We start from the raw sequence: 11,684 nt of genomic DNA, 5'->3' as shown, positions 1-11,684 counted from the left end.
CCATCTTCTCTTGATGCATTCTGCATCATTCAATAATTTGCCCAGAGAATCTTTCAATAACGAAGGTCAAGGCTTGAATCTTTTCTTCAGTTCCCCCAGCTTGAGAATATCCATATCCTACAAATAATACCTATTAGTACCACTATTATTCAAATTTATGAACTAGCCACTAAAACCAGTGTTGACAAAATTAAAGAATTCAATAAACTTTGTCAAGGAGCTCTGGTAGTGTAGTGGTTACGAATCAGGCTGCTAACCTCAAGGTCAGCTAGCTCGAAACTACCAGTGGTTCTGTGGGAGAAAGATGAGGCTTTCTTCTACCATAAAGCTTTACAGCTTTGGAAACCCTATACAGGATCGCTATGAGTCAGAATCGACTCCAGAGTAGACCACTACCACCAACAACAACAACTTCATCAGTCTGAAACTGATCAAACATGCAATCAAGATGCATCAATAATTAACAGTAATTGGACTGTGAAAGTCAGAAACAAAGGAGAAGCATCACTAGTTGGAAAATATAGCCCTGGTAATAGAAATAAGTCTGGAAATTCCATGATAGAATATTTCAAGAACAACTTGTTCATTGAAAATGCCTTTTTAAAATAACACCAAAAGGTACCTATATAGATGGACCTCAACAAACATAATACACCAGAATCAAATCTACTGCATCTGTGGAAAGAGACAGCAGCACCCAAAGCAAGGCCAGGGCAGACTGTGAAACTATGAATTGTTCATAAGCAAGTTCAAGCTGGAGTTAAAGAAAATTAAGACAAGTCCACAAGAGCTAAAATGTGACCTTTAACATATCCCACCTGAATTGAGAATACCTCAACAACAGATATGATGCATTAGACACTAATGATGAAAGATCAGAAGATCTGTAGAATGACATCAAGAGTATCATACAGGAAGAAAGCAAAAGGTCATTAAAAAGATAGGAAAAAAAGAGAAGACAAAAATGGATATCAGAATACACTCTTAAATTTTCTCTCCAGTGTAGAAAAACACTAAAGTGAATGGAAGAATTAAGGAAGCAAAAGAGCTCAACAGAAAATTTCTAACTGCAACTCCAGAAAACAAAGTCAAGTATTATAATAAAATGTGCAAAGGCCTGGAGTTAGAAAACAAAAATGGAAGAAAATTTCTCACACTGAAAGAATGGGGGGGGGGGGACCCTCTAGCCTTGAAGTCCAATATTTAAGGATTCTGTGGTTAAACATTCAATAATGTAGAAAGAATCAAAAGAAGATTCAAAGTATACACAAAGTCACTGTTACAAAAACAAATGGCCAATGTTTAACCATTTCAAGAGGTAGCATATAATCAAGAACTGATGGTACTGAAGGTAGAAATCCAAGCCACTCTAAAACTACTGGCAAAAAGCAAAACTCCAAAAACTGTTGGAATACAAACTGAAACCTTTCAACAAACTGATGAAACATTGGAGGCACTCACTCATCTAGGCCAAGAAACTTGGAAGACATCTATCTGACAAACCAATTGGCAACAATTCATATTTATGCCCATCCCAAAGGTGTGTGGACAAACAGAATGTGGAAATCATTGAACAACATCATTAATAATACATACAAGTAAAATATTGCTGACAATACCTTAAAAATGGCTGTAACAATATGTCAACAGAGAATGGCCAGATATTAAAGCTACGTTCTGAAGAGGATGTGGAACTAGGAATATCATTACTGATGTCAGAGACTTTCTGGCTGACTGAAAAGTTACTAGAAATACTTTATTGACTCTGCAAAGGCTTGTCAATGCTATAATAACAAGCTATAGATAACATTTCAAAGAACAGATTTTCCAGAACACTTAATTTAATTGTGCCCATGAAGAACCTGTAAATGTATCAAGATAAAATTGTAAGAACAGAACAAGAGGATACTGAATGGTTTAAAATCAGCAAAGTTGTGCCTCAGGGTTGTACTTTTTCACCCTATTTATATGCTGAGCAAATAATCTGAGAAACTGGATTATATGAAGAAGAAAGTGGCATTAGGATTGGAGGAAGACTAATTAACAACTTGTGATATGCAGATGATATAACCTTGCTTGCTGGAAGCCAAGATGATTTTCAATATTTACTGATGAAGGTCAAAGACTATAGCATTCCATATGGATTGCACATCAGTATAAAGCAAACAAAAATACTTCCAACTAGACTAATAATAAATGACATTATGATAAACAGATAAAAAATCAAAGTTATCTAAGACTTCATTTTTTTAAAAAAAGTTTTTATTGTGAATTATCGTTTACATGAGAGAACATCAGCTTTACACTTATCCTACTGTATTTTGTTTCATTGCATTGATTACAATCCCCTCCATGCATCATTATTCAACAGCATTTGCTTCCATTCCCTCTGTTTTTTTGTGTGTGTGTGTGGTTTGTTGTTGTTGTTGTTTTGTTTTGGATGTACACTGAAGCACTCATGAATATATAAGCATTCAAACAACCAAAGGTTACACCCCTCAAGCCTGGCCCCTGGACATCAATACATAGCTCCTCTTCCTCCCAGAGTCCAGAGTCCCCAGCTGCTCCATCTCTCCACATCATCGCCTCTGCCTCCATCTCTGGAGTCACTGCTTCTCTGGATAGGGTCCTGCACTCCACTCTTCTCCCTTGATGGTCCCAGGGTCTTTCATTCCTAGGCTGCAAGATCAACCACTCCCCTTCTTTTGTTACAAAATGTCTACCTTTACATTTGCAACACTCACAGTTAGTCCTGATTTTAATTATTCACTGTTGAACCACACGAGTGTTATCCCCATCTCCTTTCACCAGCCCCATCAAGACAGGTTGGAAACCATTCAATGAAGATTCTACCTTCCTCCACACCCTCTGAAACTAGGCTACCTCTTGAAAGCTTGTGAGCCAGTCACTTTGTGCCTTTGTAGCACCTCCTCCCCCATTTTGGGTAGCCAATGTCTAAGTTGCCTATCCCTGTCTACCCTGTATGCCAAGGGGGTGGGGATGATCCTCGCTGTAAAGATTTGTTCCTTCTTTTGAGCTACTACATCCATAAGTATAGGTTGAGTTTATCAAACTGTAGCAGATTACTCTTTTTTTTTTTTTCCTCTTCTTTCTACCTTTAGTCAAATTCTGATCATCCAGCCATTGAAGCCAGGTCAAATTAGTACTATCTGCAAGTATGGGTGCTCTTGTACATCTCTCTTCACTTCATATCAGCTGTATGCTTCACTCTCAAGTCCTCTGTGCCCAAGTGCCTGTCTCTGGTCCCAGGAGGCCCCCTTGTCTCACCCTACTGCTGGCCAGCCATGTCTCAACCCTGGTTGACAGGAGTCTGTTAACTGTGGTCAGACTTAGCTCACAACTTCATTGCTGTTTACCCCATTTTCCCTTATCAATACACCACTGTGATCACCAGCAAGACCACATGCCTACTCGTGTATTCCACTTGTGTCTCTGTCTTGGAAGAGGATTTGCCCTGAGGGGACTCAATCACTTGCCTTGACGTCTCCCCGGCAAACAACTTGCTAGTTCTTGTAGTAGTCAGTCAGACTGCCATTATTGCTTTTGATTTTTCCTGCTGGTCTTTCTTTCAAAAAGTATCTTCTGTTCTTCTAGCCTCTCCAGGCTAGTCTGCTTGTCCTTTCCTGTGGAAATTTCCCACCTCAGAAGATTCTGGATGGGGATCAGGATTCCACCTATGGTCTTATGCAATGCAGAGGCTTCACAGGATGCCTCCTTCACTGGGCAAGTTCTAGCCCCATTTTAGGCATTTCAATCAGTTTTAGGCTGAAGACAGACTTACAAGCTTTCTATGGTAATGTTTCTGGCTATTCTGTTCTCATCCCCTCTATTTTAGTGTCTATATTACAATAGCAGGCAAGGGAAACCAAGATTCAAAAGACAGCCAAGCTTCTCAAAGACTTCACTTTGCTTGAATTCACAATCAGTACTCATGGAAACAGCAGCCAAGAAATCTAATGACATATTACACTAGGTAAATCTGCTGCAATGGAACTTTTTAAAGTATTCAAGAGCAAAGATATCAGTTTGAGGAATAAGATGCTCCCAAGCCAAGTCATGGTATTTCAATAACCTCATATGCATGTGAAAGTTGGACAGTGAATAAGGAAGACCATAGAAGAATTGATGCATTTGAGTTATGGTGTTGAAGAATAATATTAAAAGTACCATGCACTACTATAACAAATTTGTGTTGGAGGGAGTGGTCCTTAAAAACCAGGACGTAAAGACTTCCTAATATTTTGGATATGTTGTCAGGAGGGAAAAATCCATGAAGATGGCATCATGCTTGGTAGAGTGGTGGGTGGGTGAAAAGAAGGATGACACCTAAGGAGATGGACTGGTGCAATGGGCTCAAGTGTAATAACAATTATGACAATGGCACCAGACCAGGCAGTGTTTAGTTCTATTGTGTGTGGTATCTCCATGAACCAGACCTGACTAGACAATATCTAGCAACAAGTCTGGCTGATCAATTTCTTTAAACTTTCTTCCCATTTGATCTTTCACCTGCAATGGAAAATAACTAAATAAATAACTGACCTTGCAGGGCTGTTAGGGGAATTGGACATTGTATATGCATACCATCAAAGACAGCAATTGACCAGTAATAGCAATTCAGAAAGTTGTAACTGGTTTTATTATGCTGTTCAAGGATTAGGCTTCTTGCAAACTGCCACAGTGGAGTACATTATTTTTCTTCCTTTAAATCCTCACAGCTGAAAATATTTCAAGCATATGTTATTATTGCTCTTGCAATGGGATATGGATAATAAACAAGGACAGAAATGATGATTCCTTACAGGTAAAAATGGTGATTTGAAGCCTTGCATATCTATGTGTGCTCTCTCCCAACTCTCCTATAAAGATACATTTAGAAGATGTTTTTAAAAACATATACTCACTAAACTCCTATTGGAGACAATAGGAGATGATGCAACATTATTTTCAAAGCTGCAGATCAAATGAGTGAGAATTAACTGACTTAACCAATATGAAAACATCAAATTCTAAAGCTACTGTGAGAAAAGACAAGCACTGGTAAAATCCAAACCAAGAATCTTTAGAAGGCTAAATAATTCATTGCACTAGGTATCTCCGTATCTGGGGTAGGACAAAAAGCAGAAAAAGATGGAAAATTCATTTAAATCTCTTTACAAATAAAAATCTCTGAAATCCTCTCCCCTAATTCATGTCTCTGGGAAATTTCCCTTCCTACATCTCACGGAAGACCGTGAGTTTTATTCTCTGATAATAAGAGAAGGACTGTCTTCATTATTCAATGCTACTATAACAGAAATGTCACAAGTAGATGGTTTTAAAAACCAGAAATTTATTCTCTTTCAGTTTAGGAGGTTAGAAGTCCAAATTCAGAGAACTGGCTCTGAAGAAAGGTCCTTGTCTCCTTTTACCATCTGTAAGCCCAGCAATCCTTGGAGTTCTCCATGTGTCTTGGCATCGTTCTACCCTGGGTCTAGGGGCTTCACAGTATAGGGACTTCATGTCTAAAGAACACACTCCACTCCTGACGTTTCTATCCTGGTAGTAGTAGGTTCTTCCTTCTCTCTTCAAGAGTCTCTCCATTCATCTCTTGTTAGATAAAAGGCACTGTATGCCACACTCCTATGAAAATCTATAAATCAAATCTGGGTGGGAATGGGATCCAGGGTGATGCATCTCACCCTTAATCCTCTTACTGGTTTATCACATCAAATCACAACGTGGGAACACCTGCATCTCAACTGCCAAACCACTAAGAATCCTGACCCAGTCAATTTGACAGAAAACCTTGTTTATCACAGGATCATTGGATGACATTGGTGCCCTTCTTCAAAACAAGAACATTATGTGAACATCAGCATACTACACACTGAAGGTTGAGACTTCCAGCTCTTTATCATTGCTGTCCTTCTATTTATTGCCAGGGAAAGTCTTCTTCATGCTAAAGATTCTAAGATTTCTCAAAGCAATCTGACCATCCTAGTAAGAGACATCTGACCAATATTAGGGGTTCTCCAAGAAATGTCCAGCAAGACCACACTACAAGAAAATTTAATGGACAAGCCTTGCCCAAGTGTTCAGTGTTAGCACTCAGATTCTTAGTAATCTGCTTTTTAAACATGGGGAAATGGCTAAAGATTCTTAAGGAAATATTTTAACATGAGAGAAAGAAAAATACTCAGGAAATACAATTTAAAGGACACAGATAATGCAGAAAGGAAAAGTAAAATGAACAAAACTATCATTTGTCTACCATAAAGTTAAGAGAGTTATTGCATTTGTGATTTATGAACAAAATAGTATTAAATCAGAAAAACTCATACAACAAACACAGAATTCTTAAAAAATTGTACAATTTCAGAATGAAAAACAACAGAAGATTTGAAAGATAAAGTTAAGTAATAAAGCCTGTTGCCATAAAATTGATTCTGCATCATAGTGACATAAGCGTATAGAGAAAAACATCCCCATAGGATTTCCAAGACTGTAATCTTTGTGGTAGTAGGGGTAAACTACTGGAGGAAAGAGAAAATCAAAACACAAGTCCAATTGGTACAAAGATAGAAAAATAAGAAATTAAGAATAAATATGGAGGAGGAGGAGGAAATCACAAATTAAATTACTTATAAGAAGTTCTCATAATTAAAGAACATAAGGTTCCAGATTTAAAGGGTCCATCAAGTACCCAATTCAATGGATGAAACTAAATCAATGCAATGGAAGATGACATTTTCCTTTGCAATTGTTCTTTCACTTCTCATCCTTCCCTTAGTCCATTGTGGACAGATATATTTCCTTGCTCTTTTCATTTTGGTCTTGGCCACTGTGATATGTGCTGGTCAATGGAATATAAATGGATAAAATATATACCACACAGAACCCGAGGCTTTCATTGCAATTATAGGATTCTACCTGTCTTTTTGTAATCTGGCCTTATACCCAGAGAAGAGTACACGGAAACATTTTTTCAAGTTCCTTCATGTTCTTTCTTCATGTTACTTCTTTCTTCATGGGTCCCAGAATGAAAAACACAAGGAACCAAAGAAGAATTTTATCATAGCTTTGCAAAGTCACAGCAGTTGATGTACAGATATATGAGTAAGAAAACCAAGTGGTATTTGTGGGTATTCATCACCAAAGGCAGTGTTAATGATATTCTGCAACACTGTTGAAATGGTTCAGACTCATAGCAACCCTGTATATGGTTCCCAAGGAGCAGCTGTTGAATTTGAGCCTCTGACCTTGTGGTTCAAACGAACCTTTAGGTCCAGTGCTCATCCTACAGTACCACACCACCAGGACACCACACTAGGGACCAAGAGAAGACCCAAAAAAGAAAGAGAAGACCCTAAAAGACTTCACAGCAAAAAAAAAAAAGTTGATATATAGATAAACTATACAGTTAGAATGGCTCAAACAACCTGGAGCCTAAAGCAAAAAAAAAAAAAAACAATGAAATAATGCCTTCAAGTTTCTGAGGTAAAATCAAGTACAAGCCAGATTTTGATATAATTATTTGCTAGATCTCAAAAAAAGTTACCATTCATGATTACTTCCTTAGAAAACTATTGAAGAAAGTGACACAAGGCAATAATATAATAAAAGGGAAGACATGAAGTATAGGAAAAAGAAAATCAAACAGAAAAAAAGAAAAAGAAATTTTGAAGGATGGTGGTAAAGGGAGATCCCAAGATACTGACTGCTTATAGGCATGGATGGCCATTGCCTAGATTGTAGCAGTGAAAATCAAGAGACAAATATATTGAAGGTGTTGTAATCATGCCTTTTGCATTCTACCATATCTTTAATCCAGAAAATATGCTCCAGCAAAAGAAAGAAGACATGTGGACCAGGAAGTAGGAATCCAATTCTAGAGAATTCCTTGGGTGATAGAGGTGAGAAGTTTCAGGAAAAGAATAATGCAGCTGGTCTCAATGATGAATGAAACAAGAAACCTCTGTATTTTGTCAGAAAATTTTTGCTATTATTTAGTAAAATAACATTATTTTTTAAATCCCAAACCAAAAGACTCAAAATTCTCAGTTTTTTAACTCAAAGATGCATAATTAATAATTTAATAAATTCATATTCAGTATGAAATTTCACTTTAAGTTGCAAATTCCGAGTTAATTTTCAAATTAGGCTGCCATCTCTCAACTAAATAAATTGTTTATTTAGTTGTGAAACGGGTGCTAGAATCTACTATTCAGTCTCCCATAACACAGGCGGGGTTCTGCAATTTTGTTCTAGTTTATACTGGAGTGAAAAGAAAAGCTAATAACAGGGTCCTGAGCCTCAGACTAGTTATTTTCAGCATGGGTTCTGAATGGTTAAGTGGAGTGTACAAGGTCATGTTTTTCACCTATGGATTGAGCTATTCAGCTTCATGGGGCCTCAGAAATTTCCACTAATCCCAAACAGCTGTCCTGCAAATGTATCATGAGTTATTTATTAATTCTCTCATACAACAAGCAGTTATTTAGCACCTGCTACATTTTAAGCACTTTTCTAAGTATTGGGAATTTCTAAAGAAGAAATAATTTAGTTTCAGAGAAAGATGGCATTTTTTTGAAAATGATTCTCTATGAATCGGGGGAAAGTATCTTGAGGTTTATATCATATATTCAATAAACAAAATGCCTTAACATTTTCTATTTCATTTGACCCACATTTAAAAAAAAAAAAAAAAAAAAGACTGCCTATGTAGCATATATTTGCTACTTCTTTGACAGATGACGTAACTAAATCTTACAACGATTAAATACTTTTTTAAGTTTACAGAGCTGACATAGGATAGTTCTGAGGCTTTGAATTAATGTTTTCTGGTGTCTTTATATAACACCACACTGCCTTTGAAAACAACTTACTCACTCCCCTCTCAAACAGATAAAGATTTCAAACTGATGTTACTTGGCCACACAACACAGAAACTGAATGTATATGTTGGATGAATACAACACCAGTTTTCTTGATTCCTATTAGCTATGTCCATTAGTATGTGACAAGGTGGCCAAGTGGTTAAGGCAATGGACTGATAATCCTTTGTGCTCTGCACACATGGGTTCAAATCCCATCCTCGTTAATATGTAGCTTCTAGCTCACCTAGTGGAGGCTTTCCTTGGAGTCATGGTGTGGCACTGTAGGATAAGTACTGGGCTGCTAAATGCAAGATCAGCAGTTCAAACCCATCAGCATCTTTGAAAACCCTGGACAGGGTCATTATGAATTAGAACCAGCTCAAAGACATTTATCAACAATATGTCATTTGTACCTTTAATTACATTCCAAGATTTTAACCTTGAATAGGGTACAAGTTGCAAATGCCATCAGTGTCCACTGTAGACAACTCCAAAGCAATCTATCCCTAACTTAGGGTAATTAGTCTTAGCCAGGGTAAGCTTAGGAAGAGCCCGGGTGGTGCAGTGGTTAAGTATTTGATTGCTAACCAAAAAGCCATAGTCTCTAACCAGCTTCTCCCTGGGATAAGGCTGTGGCTGGCAGTCGACTCCTACAAAGATGGCAGCCTTGGAAAACTTACAGAGCAGTTTTACACTGTCCTAGGATCATTTTGATTTGGAATCAATTCAACAGCAACAGGTTTGAGCTTTGTTTTGTATTTTTTGGCTTTATCTTGCTTTGTTTTTTAATTCAAGGCAAGATAGTATTAGTATTCTATCATCCTTGTTCTTCCCTGTGGAACTTAACATGAATGACTAAATGGGCAAATCTGTGATACAGACTATTAAATTGCTATTGCAATTAGAGTTCATACCAGTACAATGAGTAGTTTGATGTTATCATTTCAGTATTCTCTGAAAACTTTACTTCTGTTGAACTGGATATTCTCTGTGTCAGTCACTTAAAAGACTTACTGGATTCAAAGATGAATACAACTCAGCCGTTGTCTTCTTTGTCCTCAGGCGCTCAAGAACTAGAATAAAAAGCAGGTGATTTCAACACAATGTAATAGGTATTGTACCAGAAAAACAAAAACATTCTCATGTTTACATAAAGATTGACAGCATGGCAAAGATAGAGGAATAACATAATGTTAATTTTACCCAATCATTTGTTAAATATTTGAATTCTGGAACTGAAGAATTTTATGTTCATTTGTAGTGTCTACCATTCCAAGAGTGTATGCTTTTATTTATATGATTTATAATAAATTAAAGGTATTTTTGCAATGTTCATTTGTTGAAAAGCATAATGTTAATTATACCCAGTCATTTCGTATATATTTGAATTTTGGGGCTGGAGACTTTTACATTTACTTTTAGTGTCTGGTGTGGTTTTATGGGTTAATGCATCAGACTGCAAAGTAATTTCAACCGCAAGGTTGGTGGTTCAAGCTCACCAGCCACTCCTTGGAAACCCTATGCAGGGTCATTATGGGTTGGAATCAACTCGAAGGCACTTAACAACAACAACAACATTCTAAGAGTATATATTTTTCCTTTATAGGATTTACCATAAATTAAAACATTCATTTATTTAATGTCATTCTGTTAAACTAAGTAAAAAGTTACATGAGGGCAGGATTTGTATCTGTTTGAATATCCACTGTTGCAACATAAAGGCTTGTTCTATGTCTGACATGTAATAGATGCTCATTAACATCGGTTGAACAAATAAATTAATGCATAATTAAATGTGTCTGCAACTGTTTACTCTTTCTCATGAAGAAATAATTTTCAATCCTCAGAATTTTGAATCTAATTATTAGAATTATGAATTTACAATTTTCAATCACATTGAATTACATATTAGAAAACAATCATAATGTGGTGATTAATGAGGCTACTAGCTTTTCAAACTAAATATCTTCATTCTCAGTTGATTATAAATCTCATTTACACACTGACTGGAGATTATTATATAACTGCTTAACTATCTTTCCATTAACATTGCAACTTTGTACATTGTTAATATCCTTCTGGGCTGATGTTGAATTTTAAAATATAGCAAAAAGAAAAAAACATGCAATAAAATAGCATCTACGAGAAGTCTACTGATCACCCTATAGACATGCTTGTCTGGTCACATACTTGTATTTGTTTCTCTTGATTCATTTAAAGAAACATACTGCTTCTCACAACTCCAAGGGAACTAACCATCTTACAACCCAATGGACTCTAGCCCTTCCATTCAAAAATGTCAGGAGTCAATAGGAAGATTAAATCAAACTGCCCTCAGCTAAATGAAATCCTGATTTTACACAAAATAATAAAAAAGGGAAACATCGATTCAGGAAACTTTAGATAACCTGATCAGATTCCCCTAAATATCACTGAATATGATGTAAGTTTCTGTAAAATGAACAATTAGAGAGAATGTAAAGTTGCACTGAGAATTCCCCTTAGCCCTCTATTAAAGTGGAACAAGCGGACAGAGAAAGGTATGTTGTTGTTAGGTTCCATTGATTCGGATCCAACCCATAGTGACCTTATGCACAACAGAATGAAACAGTGCTGGATCCTGGGACAAACTCACTACTGTTGTCACACTTGAGTCTATCAATACTGCCACTTGGCCAATCCATCTTGTTTTTCTCTTTTTCTCTGACCCTCCACCTTACCAACATGATATCCTTCTCCAGCGACTCAGCCCTCCTGACAACATGTCGGAAGTAGGAGAGAGAAAGTTTGGCCAATTTAGCCTCC

The 11,684-nt window shown here is 36.8% G+C and overlaps 1 non-coding gene and 1 pseudogene across 1 annotated transcript; both read left to right on the top strand.

The window, feature by feature from the left end:
• Positions 1 to 11,684, top strand: part of LOC102815341 — a 70,687-nt pseudogene that overhangs the window by 16,004 nt on the left and 42,999 nt on the right.
• TRNAI-GAU lies at positions 9,022 to 9,103 on the top strand. Its single transcript has one exon. It is a non-coding gene; the product is annotated as a tRNA-Ile (tRNA).

The sequence above is a fragment of the Chrysochloris asiatica genome, unplaced genomic scaffold (assembly GCF_000296735.1).
Source record: "Chrysochloris asiatica unplaced genomic scaffold, ChrAsi1.0 scaffold00058, whole genome shotgun sequence".
NCBI classification, from domain to species: Eukaryota; Metazoa; Chordata; class Mammalia; order Afrosoricida; family Chrysochloridae; genus Chrysochloris; species Chrysochloris asiatica.
The sequence above is the reverse complement of the archived record's forward strand: the minus strand, read 5'-3'. Positions and strand labels throughout refer to the sequence as shown.